The sequence below is a fragment of the Strix uralensis genome, chromosome 2 (assembly GCF_047716275.1).
Source record: "Strix uralensis isolate ZFMK-TIS-50842 chromosome 2, bStrUra1, whole genome shotgun sequence".
In the NCBI taxonomy this organism is placed as follows: domain Eukaryota; kingdom Metazoa; phylum Chordata; class Aves; order Strigiformes; family Strigidae; genus Strix; species Strix uralensis.
The window spans coordinates 68,105,688-68,124,318 of NC_133973.1; the positions used below are offsets into that span (position 1 = coordinate 68,105,688).

Genomic DNA, 18,631 nt, shown 5'->3' on the forward strand with positions numbered 1-18,631 from the left:
GGTGGATTACATAAGATCTGTTAACACAAACATTACAGCTTTTCTCTCTGATAAAAGCAGATGTCCTGTAAAGATGACTGCTCCACCCTGTGCCTCTAAACTGTCCCAGTTTCATTTTGGGTATTGCTTTGCTCTTTGATGAGGCTTGCTAGGGAAAGGAGAGCGTCTTGAAAAAGGATGACATCAGAAGGCTAAAGCATCAGTGACAAGTCAGGTTGCTGGATGTGATCCTGTGCTCCCCACGGCAGGAAACAGCTGAGCTGCTCCCCTGAGATAGTCAGGGAAATGCCCCCACACTCAGGGTGCCAGCACTCCTGAGCTACAGAAGGGTGGCAGGCTAACAATGGAGAAGAGGAAGTATTCCTGTGGATATTGTCAGGAGCAGAGACATCTCCGGGCTTCTCAGTTTTATAGTGACATTGGAATTTAGCCCTTCAAAAAGAGGGATGGGGGCTGAAGCGCTCTGGTCCAAAGCAGCAGTGGCACGGCAGGCCCCTTTGCCATCTCCATGGGTCTGCAGGACCGGAGCCAGCCCTGCTGCTCCCACGACTAAGGCACGGGCAGAAAGCAAAGCAAGAATTTCAGCCAATTCTCTACTCCAAGTCAATGGGAGGTGTGTGTGCTAGAAGAGCGTCATAGAATCTTTTAGGTTGGAAAAGACCCTTAAGATCTTCGAGTCCAGCTGTGCTTTTGAAATGCAAAGGAAATGCTGCAAGCTTTAAAGCACAGCCCTCTGTGGAAACCATACCAAGGTCCTGTTATCCATTCATTACGCTGAAGTTAGAAGTTTTACCACTGGTCCCCCCCAATCAGGATTCACCCTGCCATTCTCTGCAAGTCACAGAAGATGCCAGAGTGTGGGCACCCAAGAAAGATGTAAATTTTCAGGATAGCTTTAACAAACAAAATCTCACCAGCTTGCACCAGTACTGCCTTTTCTAAAGGAAGACCTCTACTGACAGATATTCATGGGAATCCGACCTTGATGTCCTGACATTTGTGTTCATGGTAGGTAGCACAGGGATTAAAACCGCATTATGATGTTGTTGAGCTTTAATCTAATTTGAGGGATTTAGAGGTAGGTTCTGTACATATGATATTGACTGCCAGAGACTTAGCAGCAGAGCCAGAGGGGAAGAGGGAGCCTGTGGAGATTTTGCTGGTAGTCAATATTTTGCAAACACCTTACACTCAGACCCTCGCAGTGAGGAAGATGGGATTATCATTTGCTGTCATGAATTGAGGATTTGGTTGTGCTAGCAAGCCATCAGCCTGCCTGCTTCTTCTAGCTCTTCCCAGCCACAGTTCGCACCAGTACCTTCCAGATAAAACTTTTGCACATAAAATCCTAAAACTATTTGCCCCGCACCTGGAGGAAGTGTGAGCACAACTGCTGACCCCCATGCAGACCTGCAGGCACACAGCCTTCTGCCAGGAGGCACACGGGGTGTCAGTAGCATTACACGTCTTCAGGCCTTCCCACGCCTGTGTGAATGCTTGCAGCAAGCAGCATTTGGGCTCTGGCAGCAACAGTCTCAGGGATGTCAGTGACCTCCAGGCCCCTGGGGATGGAGAATCACCTGGATGATCCCAACCCCAGCTCCCTCCTGGTGGTTGGCTGTCCTCACTGCCACCACTGTGCCCAGGCTCTGGAGCACAGGCAAGGTGGAGATGCCTTCATATGAAGCAGCAAAATGTGTGTGATTTCCAATGGCCTCATCTCTGCTCAGCTTCCCCTCCTGCCCTGTGTTTTGAGCCAAGGCTCCAAGAAGATGTCATCGCTACAAGGAAAGATACGCGCAGGCTTGAGAGCCGTCTGAAACACTCAGAGCCCTGTGACCTCTGTGTTTTCCATGGGTGCTGTCATCAGCTGTTCACCTCACCTACTTTTTGCCATCAAAAGCTGGCATCTAGTGTAAACTGGTTATCTGTGTGCTTTCTTTGGTGGGTGGAGGTGCCTATTTCCCACTGCTGACTACAGGGGGAGAGGATATGACTCACACCAGACAGCTAACTTCTACTGACTGAAGTGATGTGAAATGCGCTTCACTCAGTGTGAGATGACTTTGCCATGTGTACTGTGCCACAAAAATGCCTGTGTTGGGCCAGATGTAGGTTAGCTTAGCCCATTTTCTTGCCTCCAGTGATGGTCAGTAGTTCATGCTTGGGAATATATATTCCCTAGAACAATTTCCTGAATTCCCACAGGTTTTGGTTTGGGGACTCTCTGAGAGAGAAGCAAACTATATTTACTGACCTTGATGGATTTTTTTTCCTTTTCTCTCTGTGAATTTCTCCAGTTTTTTCTGAACCCAAGCACTCAGAGCATTTGGTCCCCCTCATGGCCAGTCTCTGCAGCTTGCACCCCCCAGGCCTGGAGACTGGCAGAGGCTCAGAGCACAGACAAGAGCTCTTCCTCCAGCACAGAAAATACTGCAGATGATCCTTAGTCTGAAAATTCATCCAACTGTCCGAAACCTCTAAACCCAAGCTTTGCATGGAAAACCTAGGGAACTTCCCCCTTTCTAACCCCTGTCCCACTCACACTGTGGGAGATGAATCCAGTCCCCAGTCTGCACTGTTGCCTCCCTGTCCCTACTTAATGGCCCTATATCTGAGGGTTTACTTTGCAGATCTAATGACACACCACTGACAAATGCCCTGAGTAATGAGAAGAGTGGATGATACCTCTTTAGCCAGAGGAAGCTCTGAGTATATTTTCAGAGTGCAAACAGGGTTAGAAAAGCAGGAATAATTTCTTCATTCCTCAATTTGTCTGCCCAGCAAATGTTACAGCTCACAAAAGGCCACTGCTCTTAGCAGCTGTTTCGTGGCCCACATCTGCCCCTTCCCATTTTGGCTGAAAAACTCTTTCATTCTACTGTAGCTGCTGTTTTTGGATCATGCTAAGACTTCTTCAGTCCAAAACTAAATCTACCCTCATAATCCACTAAACTAAGTCCTGATAAAGCTAAGCAGGCTTCACTTAACAACAAGCTGAGATATAAGTATTTGTGGGTTGCAGTGACAACGGGATCCAAGGGATTGCTTGAGCTCGAAGCAGATGAGAGAAGCAATTCCAGTAACGCTGAATTTCAGTGCCCCATTTGAACACTTACCTGCCCGTTCGAACTAATGACCTTATCACACTCTACTTAACTCTGTCAGTGAGTATAAGTACACGTACAAAAGAACTTTCAGGATGCCTTTTAGAAGATTTTCTCATGAAGTAACCGTTACTGAGAGAAGTACAGTGCTGTGACCCCAGCAGCAAGAGTCGGGAATTGCCACTAGCCACATTAAGCAAGCAAGAGCCCAGTCTGCTTCGCCTGCCCCCAAGTACAAGGGTGCTTGTATGGATAAAGATTTTCAGCCTAAGCAGTTTTATTTTGGCATGCAGAAGAGATGAAAGCAGACTTTTGTAATAGAAGCTGTAGATTGCCTTAAGCGTAGGTGTAATTGCTAGCCCGCCCATAATAAGTAATAATAATCCCAGCTTTGACATTAATTCATTGTGTGACCTTGGACATGACACTCACATCCATGTTATCAAACCTGGCAAGTGCATGCAAGTCCCGCTGAAGGACAGAGGAGCTGGAAGTGCCAAGCACTTTAAACAAATCAAATTAAGCTCCCTGGGGCTCAGGTTTCCCACTTATAGGGGAAATTATGAGATCATTGCTGAGAACAAGATCTGAAAAATACACCGAGATCATAAGAAACCCCCAACTCTTAGCAGACTAAGAATTTCCCAGACCTCCACAGACATTAGAAGGATCCTTCTGGCAGGAGCACATTTCCCAGCAAAAAGCCCCAAGACTGGCTGTGATAGCCCTTTCCCTACATCTTCTGCCTCAGGTTTCATGCTGGGTGGGGGGCACATGGTCTCAAGCAGAGATGCTCCAGCACCCCAAAATCATCTCATCTGCATGCACTACATCCCAATCAATAGGCTGTTCTTAGGACATATGAAGTAGGACTTCAGTTGTAAAATTAGTATGACATTATACTACCCCCAAAGGCATTTCCCAAAACAATGCAGAAATAGAAACTAGGATAATGCAGCTGGCAGTGGTGATAAATCTGAAAACTTGCACAAAATGTTGTATCATCTCTGCACACTGTGGAACAGGGTAGTGGCCTCCCTTTTTGGCATTGCCTTGGTGTAAGCCTGGTGGCTCAGGTTAGCCTGCTGAAAGCCATCATGTGCAATTTGAACAAGTTCAGCAGTATTAAAAAGTTATGTTTACAAAGAGCAGCAGTTGGCGTTACAGTGTATATCCTTCCCCTGGAGACATAATCAACTGCATAACTGGTAACTCAATCTTTGCTAGTGGTTTGTTGCATCGCTGATAGAAATGCAGCCCAGGGCTACCATGTACCTTTTAGCCTGTTTAGCACAATGAGAAAAATTTCTCTGTAGAGCTTAGATTAGCCTGGACGCAAGTGCCAAAATTAATGTCAAATCTGACACCTAATGTTTCCCCTTACCCGGATCCTGTACATGACTGTGTTGAGCCTCAAATGCTTGTTTTCTCTTTTCGTTGAATCACTGATTTTCCTCTTTTCTCCATAACATAAAAAGTCTTCAGCTGATTGTATTAATACTTTATCTGTTTCAGGGATGCCTTTTGTGAGAGCTCACAGTGATTTTTCTGGTGGCTGAAAAAAACTACATGTATTAAAACTGGCACCCTAATTTTATGGCAAAGTTTGACAGAGGACATGACATGTACCAGGAGGACAGCTCTTTCTGGTACCTCAGTTAAACAACAAAACTACTTCTATCATCATCAGAGCTGCTCAGATTTTTCAAAAACAATTCAAAGAAAAATAATTAGTTCTATGGCCATGCATTAATTTGGAAGTCTTGACAGATATGTCTAGCCATTAAGTTGTCAGAGCGTAGAAACCAAAAACCAAAGCATGCTGAAAAAGGAAGCGACATGTTTTTGCTACTTTGCTATGTGTGCCTCATCAACTGAGACTAGCTAAATTGTTAGTTACACACCGATCAAAATACACAAAGAGCTCTCTGATTTTCAGATTCTTGGGAAAAAAACCACAGTGCCTCTTTCATCTTTAAAAATATACACTTACATACAACATAACTGAAGGATAGTGAGATTAGAGGCTTTATCATGCAAAACCTGCTGCGTTTCTGCATTTTTGCACATATTCTGACTACGAACTTGCTGATCTTTTTCTAACTATCACCTGTATGCCTCATAAAACTATCATCCAGTGTAATACTAGACCACCTTAGAATTACCATAATTTTCTTTGTGTTTCTTTCCATGTTCCACCATCTCTTCTCCTCTCTGCTGTTACGGCTGGCATGCCACATCTCTCCTCTGCTTTCTTTCTGCCCTGGGCACCTGCACTGTCAGCAGTGTGGCCTGCCAACCTCCCCTCTCCACTCAAGCCACAAAACCCAGAAGATAATCCTCTCAATCTCTGCCTCCTTAGCATCCTTCCCACCACTTCTTTCCCCTCAAGGATTAACAGATGTTTCCTCAAAACATCTGCAGTTTCCCCCCTTTACTTCATTGCCTATATCTCCCCATTTAACTTTATCTCCCTACGGCATATTATTCCTCTTCATTTGCAGCTGACAAATGTTCTTGCGTTATTCCTCATCCATCAAGCCCCGCACAAGCATGCGCGTCTGGCACCGTTTTGGCAGGGCACGACAAACTAAGAGGAGAGCTGAAGCCACCCGTTGCAGCTGTTGTTTTACAGCTCCTCTGCCGTGCTGGAGCACGCCTCTGCCTCACAAGCAGAACTCTTGTGGAAAGCAGTCCAAATCGATAAATCACCCAGACATGTAAGGTATGCCCAGCACCAGTGATAAGGGCAGCTGCTGAGCGTAACCCAAGCATCTCTTGGAACACACTTCTGTAAACAAATCTGCCATTTAATTTTTGGGCACAAACATGAATATTCTGGAGAACACTCTGCCAAGATGGAGATGAGAGGTTCATACCTCTCTTTGATCTGTGATTGCACTAAACTTGGCTCCTTCTCAGCAGACAGCAGTGCTTCCTTCTATCTTTTAGGAAAAATATGCTCCTTTGCAAGAGTGTGTTGAGAAACAGGCATTTTTCTGAGTCCCTGCATGAGCTGCAGGTATTGCCCACGGTTTGTAATTGAGCTTGAGCCTGAAGAGGTTCAATAGTTACCAAACCTAAAGGTGTATAAAAAGAAAGGCCTTCTGACATTGAAGAGTCTAGAACAAAGGGAGATAAACAAGTAGAAAGAAAGGCAAGTTGTTATCTCTGCCCTGCATGCTGAAATGTTTTTAGGACACTCAACTCTCTGCATCATCACAACAAATCCTAAAATGACACCAGGTCCCAGACCTGTGGGCTCTCTGTCTCTAATCCTGCTTTGGTTCTCATCTATCCCTGTGTAAAGGAAGGGCTCCGGAGAAAACTTTGCCTTCTAGAGATCAATTTTTTAGAAAAACAAATATTGAATTGTATAGAAATACAATTTAATTAATAGATTTAATTAATAGAATCTAATAGGTTGGGGGAGGTTATATCATTTAAAAAAAAAAAAAAATCTGAGTGGTGCAGAAGAGGTGTGAATCTCTATTTACTCTACAGCTGGGTACCAAAACAGCACAGAGGTTGCCTGCTCCTCTGCAAAGCTGCAGGGCATTTCCAGGATGGTTTGTGCAGAGTCATGGAAGGGCATTGGTAGAAGCTCATCTGGGCACTTAACCTGCTCAGCTGCTCTTTTCATTCCCCTGGTTTATGGCATCCAGGCCTGACCTGAAATGATTAAGGACCCAGAGCTGAACTCTGTGATGGGTCTTTCCCACTAAGCCTCTCCCTGCCCCAGCCCAGCAGGAGAAACCCCTCACACCCCAACTTCTGCTGCAGCTTCACCCCAGGGCTGCCAGCCCAGGAGAAGCAACTCTGCAGTCATAGCCATCTGCCACAAAACCTGATGTAAAGTCACTTCCCTGTCTATAAAAGTGGGTTACACAACCTCCATTACACATACTGCAGAGCACTGTCGCTCAGAGGAGGAGGAAGAGGAGGGTATGGTAGGGGAGGCCCAGGGGATCCCAGGAGCTCCCAAAATCCCCTTTCTGGCACAGTTGCATTAAAGGACTGAATGGAGAAGCCTTTCAAATGTGTGACCTATTGCTGCTATGACAGAAAATGATTTGCATAATCTCTCAATGTGACTGTGAGTAACGGAGCATTTCTGCTCCTTTTCAAACATGGTTTTATACTAGCAGCTCAAACTGCTCAGTATTTTTCTTGGTAGCTGGGTAGATTTGAATGCCAAAATATTATTAAGGACAAACCTCCTGCATAACAGCCAGCAGTCCTTGTGCAAAGCAAAATAACCTGTAGGTCAAAATCATTCTTCACAGGGGTGAGATCAGGTTAATGTCAAACAACACAATATCATCCCTCCTGATGTTAATGTGACAGTGGCAGGTATGTCTGAAATCCTTACAAAAGATGTAAAAACTTTTGCTATCAGTGGCCAGTTTTGAAACTTTGCAAATGAAGAAGGGCACTGGTGTCACATAGATCTAAACACAGGGACTGCTTGATGCAAAGCATTGGCTAGCATGGATCCTGGATTTGGGAGAACAGATGGAAAATAAAACTGTGTTAATAGAATATGGAGTATGATAAATGACTTTTGGTTTTAATGTTTTCCAAAAATCTCTCATCCAGTACATCCATACCTTCAAAGGAAGAAAATGCCCTCACGGGGTATTGCAGGGGCATTGTTCATGCCAAGCATGTTCATGTCATTGTCAGCCTGAAATAAGTTGGTTACCATTAATTCTTGTCTTAATGCAGCCAAGATCTAATTAACTACATGCATTATCACTGTTTATATGTTTATATGTACTATGATCGTTAGCTTATGCATATATATGAGCTGGTGTTTTGAGTGTATAAAGAATTAATTCAAGGAGGCTTGAATCCTGCTCTGCCTTCAAGGGGAGGCTTTCCTTCCCAGTCAGCATGCATTAAGATAAGCACCAGAATGGTGATACTTTTTCCCAGTCTGGGCAGAAGATCCCACCTATCTAGCAGGCACCAACACTTCTCAGGTCAGGTGATGGCATGAATGGGAGAGGTGTGAGGGGTACCTGAAAAAACTCAGGGGACAAAAGAGATGTGCATGGGCATACATATCCCTGAATCCACATCCCTCAGTGAAATACTTGCTCTGGTCCAGGTCTTGCTTAAAGACAAGTTTCCAGCTGAAAGGTGTATAAGCATGCTGAGAGCATTTTAACTGGATAAAACAGAGAACAGAGTTAGAATAATCTGTCTGCAGCTGTAAGTTCTCTTTTATTTCTGTACAGCTGCCTCTAAATAAGGAGATCGTACTGCTGATCTTTGGATTCCTGAATAAATTCATTCCTTACTTTATCTTCAAGCCTGTCTGGTGGTAGGAGTGATTTAAGGATAACCGGCAAACCACTGTCGTTCCATTCCCAAAGAAGCGACGATTTAGTAAAGGGGGGTGTTGGACTGTTCTCCTAGAAAAGACACAAAGCCAGAGGTAGCCAGATGTTTCTCCCTGAGTTGCATGGGACATTTTTAAAGTTGATAATGAGGCTTGGAAAGGAAGTCTTCTTGGGACAGAATCTATCTCTGGAAAGCTAGGGAAGTGCCTCAACATGGAGTCTTCAGCAAGTTCATGGTGCTAGGGGTGGCTGAATCTGGTGAGCTTCGGGATGTAGGCGAGGTTGCTGCAGCTTCATGTTCATGTGTCCAGTGAGGCTGAGAATGTACTCCTGATAGGCAAACACACACACACACACACACACACACGTTATGAACATCACAGGTCCCATGGATCAGCACAAAGAGGAATCACTGAGTTTATCGGTACAGCCAGCACTCATACAGACAGGAACAGCATAGACAGCCCAATCCTGTTCCCCCTCTCTGGGGGATTAGGACTGAAGTCCACTACTGGGATGGGTCACTTCAGGAACCGGTCATAGACACTCTGTTGTCTAGTTGGCACCTAGTTCCCTGTCTCCTCCAGATGCTGGCACTTGGACCTATGAGCCCCAGCAGTTTGTGGTCCCCCTCTGGGTGCTGGTATTCTCTAATCCTACTAGTCTGGTCTGAAGCTTGGTAGCACTCACACAAAATGTCTCAGGATAGAGAGTGCACCCTCACAGAAGCCAGTTAGAAATAGGATTTAATGAGAATACAGGATAGATGGTGGTGACGAAGCACAGGACTCAGTCAAGCAAGTGTACATTCAACTGACCCCTTTTATCTCCTTTTCCCCTCTCTTTCCTCATGTTTATTATTCCCCCAATTCATCTTAATGCCTCCATTTTTCCACCTCTGATCCTTCCCATAAGCATCCCTTACTGAGACCTACACATTCCCACAGTCCCCTGAAAAGCTCCTGTAAGAAATTTTAGACAATCCTCAAATTCTCCTACCTGTGCATACCATGCAAAGTCTTGCATCCTGTTAGGCAGTTATCTCCCTTTCCTGTCCGTGTCTGTCCAACCCATTTGGCTGTCCCATCATGGGGTGTTTCACACCAGTAATGGTCTAATCTTTCTCCTTTGATGGTTGTAGGGAGTTGCTGGTTCAGTGGGCCTTATTTTCATTGCTGAGGTCACTAGGCTGCCTCCACATGTCATTGATCCTTGCTGGTCTTACTGCTTGCTATGGTTGCCCTTTAGTCACATGATTTAACACACAGAAACCTAATGTTGCTATTTGGGTGGCTAGTAAAAGTAAAGGCCAAGCAGAGCTTCCCACAGGGAGCCATGCTGTCTTGGCACACCTGGCTGCACAGAGGATGTCTAAACCACGTAAAAAACTTCTTTAGCACAGAGAAATAGCTGGATCTCCAGCTCTCCTTGCATGTGTAAGACAAAGTTTCTGCAAGTGATCTTGGTGGCTTCCATCTTGGAGCATCCCAACTCAAAATGCTTGAAAGGAGCATGATTTCTAGAGGATTCAGTTGCTAATGAAATTCAGTGCTCTGAAAGCTTCATCTTCACACTGAACGAGTCTATCCCCTTCCCTGAAAGCACAAATGCCATGTTTATCCTCATCATCTCTACCTCAGATACTCCTGGAACCAAAATAACCCCAGTTGCCATAATTTAATTAAACTATCTGTTTGAAATGTCTGACTGTTGTATTGAGACTGTTTGGAAAATATGAGCACAAGTAATTGTGTTAGGTAGGAATAATGGGACAGCTTGCAGTGTAAGACTAGAAAGGCTGATGTTCAGTGCAATCCAAGGTGACAAATCATGAGATTATGGCATTAGGCTGGTCCTGTTGTGGACTGCTGAAGAACTGAGACTGTAAAAGTTTGTTTTAAAATGGGCATCCAAGGGCATGTTCCAGATCATTTGTTACTCTCTAATGTGATGATGTATTCCCTTAATATCCACTATTGATATTAGCCCAGCCAGCACTTGATACTGCTTGAGCAAAGCCATTTGCAAGACAGAGAGTGAAAGAGCTGGACTTACGTTGGCAACATATAGATCATGGAGATGCTTAGAGACTGACCACAGCTAAGGAGACTTTAGCCCCTTTTATTTATACTCCAGTGGCTTTTTTTTTTACTGACATTATGTTTATTGACACATCGCTCAGACTGAAGACTTCTCCCATGAGAAAGAGGAGGGATATAAGGGAATATCATGGCAGCTGCACAACACTCCCTGCCTCTGAAACAGCCACCGGGTTTACCAATCCCCTGTATCCCAGGTGGAAGGCTACACCTCTGGGCTTTGCTCTTTGCTTTAGCAGCAGAGAAACCTGTGACAGGCTGTAGCGATAACCTTCAGATCCACTCTCCTGGCCACTTCAGCCCTACTGAGGCATCTCCCCATCCACAGCCCCTCCTGGCAACTCCTGCTTGGGCAGATCTTGATGTTCAGAGGGACACAGCTGGAGGTGGCCGTTAGTGGGGAGAAAGCAGCGCTGTTGTGCTTGCTTATCCCTTATTGACATACTTTGAATAAAAGACCATAATGCTTGGCAGTTTTATTGACACACATTAAAAAGAGCCTCTTCAAAGAGATTGGGAAGTTATAGCAGATAACTAGTAGAAACGTCATTAAAAAGCATTTTATCTTAAAAGCAGCAAGGTGTGAAAGCTGCTTTTGTTTGTAAGGCTGATCAGTTTTGTGATGTCAGTTTCAAAGCCAAATTGTAAAGCAGGGCTGCTTAATGTAATCATTAAAAAGTAAAAATCTTGGTTTTCCAACTGTTCTGAAGACGCTATTTTTAGGGTGTGTGTTCCTGTTAAATGTATCTATGTGCTTCTAAACCAGAAGGATTTGAAGTGAAACAAATGTGAGAGTTTTGTTTCCCATCAACCGCCTGGCTGATAGGGGCTTTCATACCGGGAGCCTGTTCTCTGGGCTTTCTCAAAAATGGAAAAGCAATGTTTAGTTCAGCCAGAACACAAACCAGAACATTAAGACTGATTTTGGACCAGGCCCAGACTAAACAAGAGCATGGCTCACGTTAGACCAAATCAAACCTCTATCTTTCCCAGAGCTTGCTCACCAGACCCTGGGATAGTCACAAGGACTGTGATGGGTCTGTAAACTCTTCTGTCAAATCTATGGGCTTAGGGGTCACACCACTATCTGGTGCTGCTGCACTGGCTGCTGATCACCTTCTGCCTCAACCTCATCCTGCCCCAGTGTCCCTCACTTTCCCTGGCCCTTTGGGAGCCCCGGCTACCAGCTGGGTCATGGACCTCGTTTCTCTGCAGGAGTTCCTACTGCTCCATTTCAGCTGCCTGCCAGGCCCTGCAGACTGTTCTCCTTAGAAATCACAAGAAGAAGAATATAACATTAAAAATAATCCAGGTATTAGATTATGAGCTGCTGTGGGGAAGAAAAACCCAAACAAACAAAACCAAAAAAAACAACCCAAAAAAATCCCCAAATGCCACAATAACATACTTCTCTCTGCCTGAACTATTTTCCTGGATCTTTCCAGGGGAAAAAGTCAGTTTATCTTTTCCCCCTTCCAGGCTGTTGGGTAGCTTTCAGGCATGATCCAAACTCCACTGAAGTCAACGGAAAGTTTTCAAGGTCTCTGAATCAATCCCTGAATGCAGAATGGTAAAAAGTGTGTATCCTGCCTTACACTCAGGGTGAAAACACACATGTCCTACAAGTGTTGTGGGTTAATGCTCTGTAAGTAGTCCTCTCCCTTCCCCTCTTCCTCCAGCACACGAACAGGTCTCTCTGGTGATAAGGTAGTTGAACCCCTTCTCAGAAGAGAGGATGGGCCTGGCTCTCTTCAAACCATGAAGTTGCTATTAGCAATGGAGTTGTACGTAACAGGAGTGGCTCTTCTCCTGGTTGTTGACTGCATAATTTCACACGGAGTCCTGTGGTAGTGACTCTGTAACCGTAGGACACTTTACCTAGTAACATGGTAGGTCTCTGGATAACACTGTCTGCTTTGTGTCAGGCTGAAGAACTCTAACTGATTTCTGTGATTAGTCACCAAACCATCCATTTGGCCCAGGCCATCTGTGTTTTAAACTGTCAGCCTTTAAATTTTATTCTCTGATATGAAAACAAATTTAGTTAGCAAATTTTTTATTGGTAGCCTAATAGATGAGACACTGGCTGATGTCACAGGTGGATAAACTTCTACAGACTTGAGTGACTACTGATGTGGGCCCTTGCACCAAGGCTATTAAAGAGGCCAGATGAGGATTTGACCATAAAGATAGTCCCACATGCAAACAGACAGAGCTGTGGAGGTTCAGGTGACAAGAACTGTTTTAAACCCTCAGATTCATTCAAAATACTATGAGTTAGACCAGCTCTGCTTCCCAGACCTTACTTTGCAAATGGCTGAGATGAAAGCTAAAGACTTACCAGTGGCTACATAAGTTCTTTTTGGTAGCTTGTGCCAGGCACAGCTCAGGACAAGGTTGCTAAAGCCTCTCACCAGGCTCTTTCACAAAGGCACTGAATTTTGTAGCAAAAACCACATACTCCACTCCTCACTTAACACTGTTTTCTAGTGAAAATGAACATCACATAGCTGTAAGGATAACCCCACATTAAGCCACTACTTGTTATAGTAGCTTGATTTTTTCCAGAAGTGATGCCTCAGGCAAGTTTCAAATTTTAAATTTCTGATACCCTTCACATTTCTTCAAAGCTGTTTTTTCATTAACTTTTTTTTTCTAAGATGTTATAGCTTCCTGAGAAATTTGGGGTCTCCGTGGCTTCCTCCAGCTTTCCTCCTCCTGACAATGGGACTCACTGAATACCACAGAGCCACAGAAAAGCAGGGCTGAATCTTCTGCTCCTGGACCAGATCAACTGCAGACATACCATTTCTGACACATGCCCTGACAAAATGTTAGGTTGTTCTTAAACAGCCATAGCACCTGTGTGATATTCAGCAGCTTTCCTGAAAGGTTTCAGCCTTTTTTTACTCATGCCTGACTCAAGTCTTTAGCTCAATGCATCAGTAAAAACTCATGAGTCCTGCTGTGGTCAGTGGAGGTCCTGGAGGGTGCTGGTGAGAGGTGGCTCAGGGAGGGGCACACGTGTCCTGGGTTGGTTAGGTTAGGCAATGTGAACACCCTGGTATGTGCATCTCTGTAGTCTACCAGACTGATTTGGAATAAAACTCTTCTAAGAATCTTCTCCCAGTCACCATGGCGTGGTAAAGGCCAAAGGGGTGAATCACATCTGGCCAGCTGTGCCGCAAGTGCTCAGAGAGGGTGACCAGTAGTGTCACCACAGGTGGACACGTACAAAGACAAGCAAGAAGAGATTTTATTTTTCTTCATGACAACTGTTTGTCAAAATTCCTTTTCTTGGTACCAGTTATTATGAAAGCTGCCCATACACGCACACCACAGCACACAAGAAAATGGGAGTCTGATCTAGGGCTAGTCTGCAGTCACCTTACATCTTCCCTCCCCTGCTATCAGTCTGGGCTGTTGTGACCTCTGCATCATATGGCAGAAGAATCATAGTGCTTTACTTGCCACATCATTGTAATTGTGATTTCTTCGTGGATGGGTTAACTACACCTACATCATTGTGGCAGAGGTGAAAAAAAAATAATTTCCTAAGCAAAGATTTTTCAACCTACTTGCTGGGGTACTATGGTTTCCTAACAAGCTGGCAGCATCATACAGAACCACACTGAGATAAATATTTCATAATGTCAAATAATTTTGGGTGCCTAAACAATCTTCAGAATAAAAACATTTTGTCAGCCTGTAGGTTTATGCAGACAAGTGAGATACCTGTGAAAACAATACCGATCCCTTGGGGAATGGTCTGTTTCTCCACAGTGCCATGGCACAAGTCTCTGCTCTAAGCAGTGTCTCTGGCTTTGTTTAGGATCACTGCTGTGTGCTCAAGGAACGGCTCTTGGTTTAGATTGTCTGAGGGGGTTTATTTTTTCAGCTATTATTTCCCTACTTAGACTGTACATGTTTTCATAGCCTACACAGACATTGCAGAGGATCTTAAAAATATGCAGAGATGTTTGTTGTTTTTTTTTTTTCTTTAATATGCAGTCAGTTTTAGGGATCCTGCACTGCACAGCACAGTAAACAAGCAGGTAAGGCTACGGGGCAGTGAGCCTGCTGCAGGCAGCCCATCCTGCATTGAATAATTATTATTATTGTTGTTGTTGTTATTGTTATTATTATCAAAACTGCTAACAATGGTAATAAATATATCAGGCGTTTTAGGTTAGCTTCTATCAGCATCTCCCTTTTTAGTGAAGCATGGTCTTTGCTGAAACTGCTTCCTGCTGCAAAAGATTATTCAGAACCACTTCTTCCATCATGCTCACAACAGACAATTTCCAGAAACTCTACCTCACCAGACACTCCTTGGAAATGTCAGATACGTCTTTTGTGAAGAGCTCCTGTTTTTAACAATACATTAATATTTCAAGACTTGGCAAGTCTTCAGATTTTGCCAGTGGGTCCTAGCATCTTTGGCTAAAAAAGGAGATTTATGGGCAGTGTTGGTGGGTGGAGGGGTAGACATCAGGCCTGTAAAAAGCATACCTTGTGGTTTTAGTGACGCATGAATTATAATCACGGATGGTAGTGGGGTGCATTCCAGTCACTGTGACAAAGATAAAAGGCAAGGCAAAGATTTGCGTTACTAATTATTTATGGGAGCCTGGTGTTCAACTATGCAATGCTGCCATGGGTAGATTGAGTTTCAGAAAAGTACTGTAAACACTAGCTGTCCCCCCAAAACATCCACTCAGTTATTTTTGCATGGATGAATAGTGACATGACAGAAGTACTACTTGTCATGCAGGTGTGACTGGAGTGCAGGGCACTTGGGGGTTGTTCTCTGTGCTCCCCAGGTAAGTCATGTTTTACCACAGAGCCTCCACAGAGCAGGGACACATGCGGTTGCCCAAGAAAGAGGGTCTCAGTCATTGTGCTACACCCAGGGTGAAACTCCAGATGGGTACAAGTCTTCTCCTTCCTGCCCTTTCTTTTGGCCTTTCTCTCCTCCCTCTCCCTTCACTCCAGATTACAGTCTGGCCAGTTTTAATGTGTCATCTGCCAGGCACCTTTTAGTTTACTATTATCAGATGGCTTAGACAACTATTGCCTTGCCCTGGTCTTGGCTGGTAATTCTTACACACAAACTACCTTCCCTGCTAGGCTGAAATAATGTGTCTTTTTAAAAAATTTTGTCTGTTTTTTGTTTGTTTTAATCCAAATTGGTTGCTAGATCTGGCATGACAGCAGGAGCAGAGCTGTGGGAACAGCAATAGAGGGTGACTTTATAAACTGGGTCCTGCAGGAGGACTGCCACCTGTGGAAAGCATTGCCATGGTCAGCAACATGACAGGCTGAGGGAATCCCTTTGCCCACCCCTCTGTGCTGAGAAAGCAGTAAAAGTAGTGTTGTCCCAAGGTATTTCAAATACAGAGTCCCTGGCTTCAGCCTGAGGTTATTGCTGAGCTGCCAGACACCTACATGGATTTTTCATGGTGTAAGTTTAGTTGTGCAGTACAGTCATTTTATTTCCTGGGATATAAAGTCAGATGTACATATACATAGAAGGGAGGGTACCAGCTGAGGACACATATGTGCTCGAGCTTAAATATTTACATCTGAGTGAGTCACCTCAGGCACCATGTGCAGCCTGAGGAGCCCAGAGCACCATTCAGCTTACCCAAAACTATAAGGACATCTTCACTTGTTTAAACATCCTCATTTGTTCAACCAGTAAGTACTGCTAAAGCAGAACAAGAACAGTTATTAGCTGTAAAGACTAGTTCAGAAAGAGTTGCTCCAAGTCAACCTTCAGATGGAAATCAATCCCTGGTGTTCTTCTGAGTTAGCAGAGATTGTCTTCAGAGTGGAATTCAGAGAGGAAGAAGGGCAGGACAGCCTGCCTGTGATCCACAGATAACTTTTTCAATTTTTCCCTTTTGCCACTCCGTGCTTTTCACACAGCTGTAGCAGCACAGTACCAAAGACACAACAACACTGCCTCCTAAAATGAAGCTAATCCGTGCACACGCTGGGCTTGGCTGGGCTGACACAGGCTTGCAGAAGAAGGTTTTAAAGTGGAGCTGCTTAAAGCCTGCTAGCAGATGGCAGGTTATTTGCATGTCAGAAAACACTCCTGCTGGAGACAAGCAACCATAAACACCGACCCTTTACAAGCCTGCTTTCATGCTCAAAGAAACCTGATGCTCAGCCATGTGGAGGAATCATTTCTTTCCTCTCCGTAGCAGAAAGTTCACTGAAATGGAAAGCAGCTCTTACAGCTGAGTTCTCCAACTGGAATTATTAAGTATTTTTAATAGCTGACAAAATGATGTATTCACTTTATCTGTTATCATGTAAATACTTTGTGCTGAATGAACTAAACCATCTTTTGCAAGATTAGATTGGATTAGATACATACTATGAAAATTACTCTTAATGAAAATGTTTAGGTCTGAAAGAGGATTTAAATATTATTTTCTATCACTTTAGGGTTTTTGTATAAAGGAGAATCTGGTCCTTTATGTTTAAATGGTTTAAAGCATCCGGCTTAAACTGCATTACTCAGGAATTTCCGTGTTGCTATTAATAGCCCACTCTTAATTTGAAGTACAGAAGAATAGTAATCAAACCCTGAATTTCCAGGCATTTTGTAATTCAAACCTATCTCACTTTTCTGTAGTAAAAGATGTGATTTATATGCTAAGTTAACAGACTCTTAAAACAAGACACTAAAAGCAGAGGTTATAAAGCATAAAATTTACCTGAGCTGCCTCGAGGAGTCCTTCTATATCACACGTTTGCCTGGGCTGAGCCTTTAAGGCTGAGTTAATCAGGTTTTAACAGGAAAACTCTGCTACAAGCTTACAAGGCCAGCAGGCACAGCTCCCTACAAGGACATCCTCCTGCATCCACGTCACTGCTGTCCCTGCAGACGGTGGTGGCCTCTTTCCCCATGTAAGACTCATCCAGCCCCAGCCAGGTGCCCTGTGGCTCCCCTGCAGTTTCTCCTTCTGCAAGGGTAGCTGAGACCCATCTCTGGGGCAGGAGAAGGCCCTGCCTTTGGAGAGGACAGCTCTCAAAGTCAGGTCTGGATGGAAATCAGGTTCATTGCCTGCAGCAGTCCTGGTAATGTTGCTCTCGGTGCCGTCCTCTTCTTCAGCTCCTCTCCCTTGAGCTGGAGCTGGGTTTTGTGTTATGCAGCCACATGCAGTGGAGGTTTGGTAAATAGCAAAGTAGCTATCAGATGGACAGACCACACCAGGGACAGACATTTTCCCATGGGGGCCATTGCTGTCATGGGTCTTCTCCTCCACCCTCTCTCTGAGATTAAACCTGCATCATTCCCGTGTCGCAGTGGGCAAGAGGTGCCAGGGGTCAGCCCAGAGGTGTGAGGGAGGTGGGAGGAAATGTCTTCAGTCTGCAGGACAAGGGGTCCACTATATTCTTAGTACCTGGATCCTTGCCCAAGCCACTGCCCCTCTGGGAGCAGCTCCCAAACCCGGCTTTCAAGCCCCTGACCCACAGCCCCAGGAAGAGACCTAAACCTGCTCTCAGCTCCGAGAACCATACATGCTCGTGGTGTGTCTCAGACAGGATGGACATTTGCACACGTCTAAATCTTTTCCTGACCCAGAGGTCTTAAGCACGTTCTCAGAGTTTAGGAATCAGTTCCAGAGAAATCAGTTTTGTAATTTGGAAGCCACTTGTCAACACAACTTGGACATTTGCTCTCCTTGTGTTACGATACTCAGCCTGACAAGGACTCTTGGGTAGACGTTTGGGGTGCTCTGAAAGATGCAACTGGGGGCAACCACTGGGATGTTCACGTTTGACCACAGCCCTTTTCCTTTCAGAGCAGAGGGAGGTGGCTCTCTGCAGAGGGCTGATGCTCCCGGCAGGAGCTCTTCTGCCCAGAATGGGAGGGCGCAATCCTGCCTCCTCAGTCACAGCAGCCCTGCCATGTCTCCCCCTCATCCATGGGTGAGCATCGTGGTTAAAGGTAACTTAACAACCCTCAAGCTTCTGCCAGGGTTTTAGCCGTTTACTGGGGAATCTTGGCACCCTTCAGTACATTTTATTTTGAAAGAAATTAAACACTTCCACCTAT

General features: G+C 44.7%; 1 protein-coding gene across 1 annotated transcript in view; it reads right to left on the reverse strand.

Moving 5' to 3' along the window:
- Positions 1-17,366, reverse strand: part of FHL2 (four and a half LIM domains 2) — a 64,516-nt gene extending 47,150 nt beyond the window's left edge. Inside the window, exon 1 of the mRNA XM_074859122.1 lies at positions 17,286-17,366. The gene's annotated coding sequence lies outside the window, so the exon portion shown is untranslated. The remainder of the gene's footprint in view (positions 1-17,285) is intronic.
- Between the last annotated feature and the right edge of the window lie 1,265 nt (positions 17,367-18,631).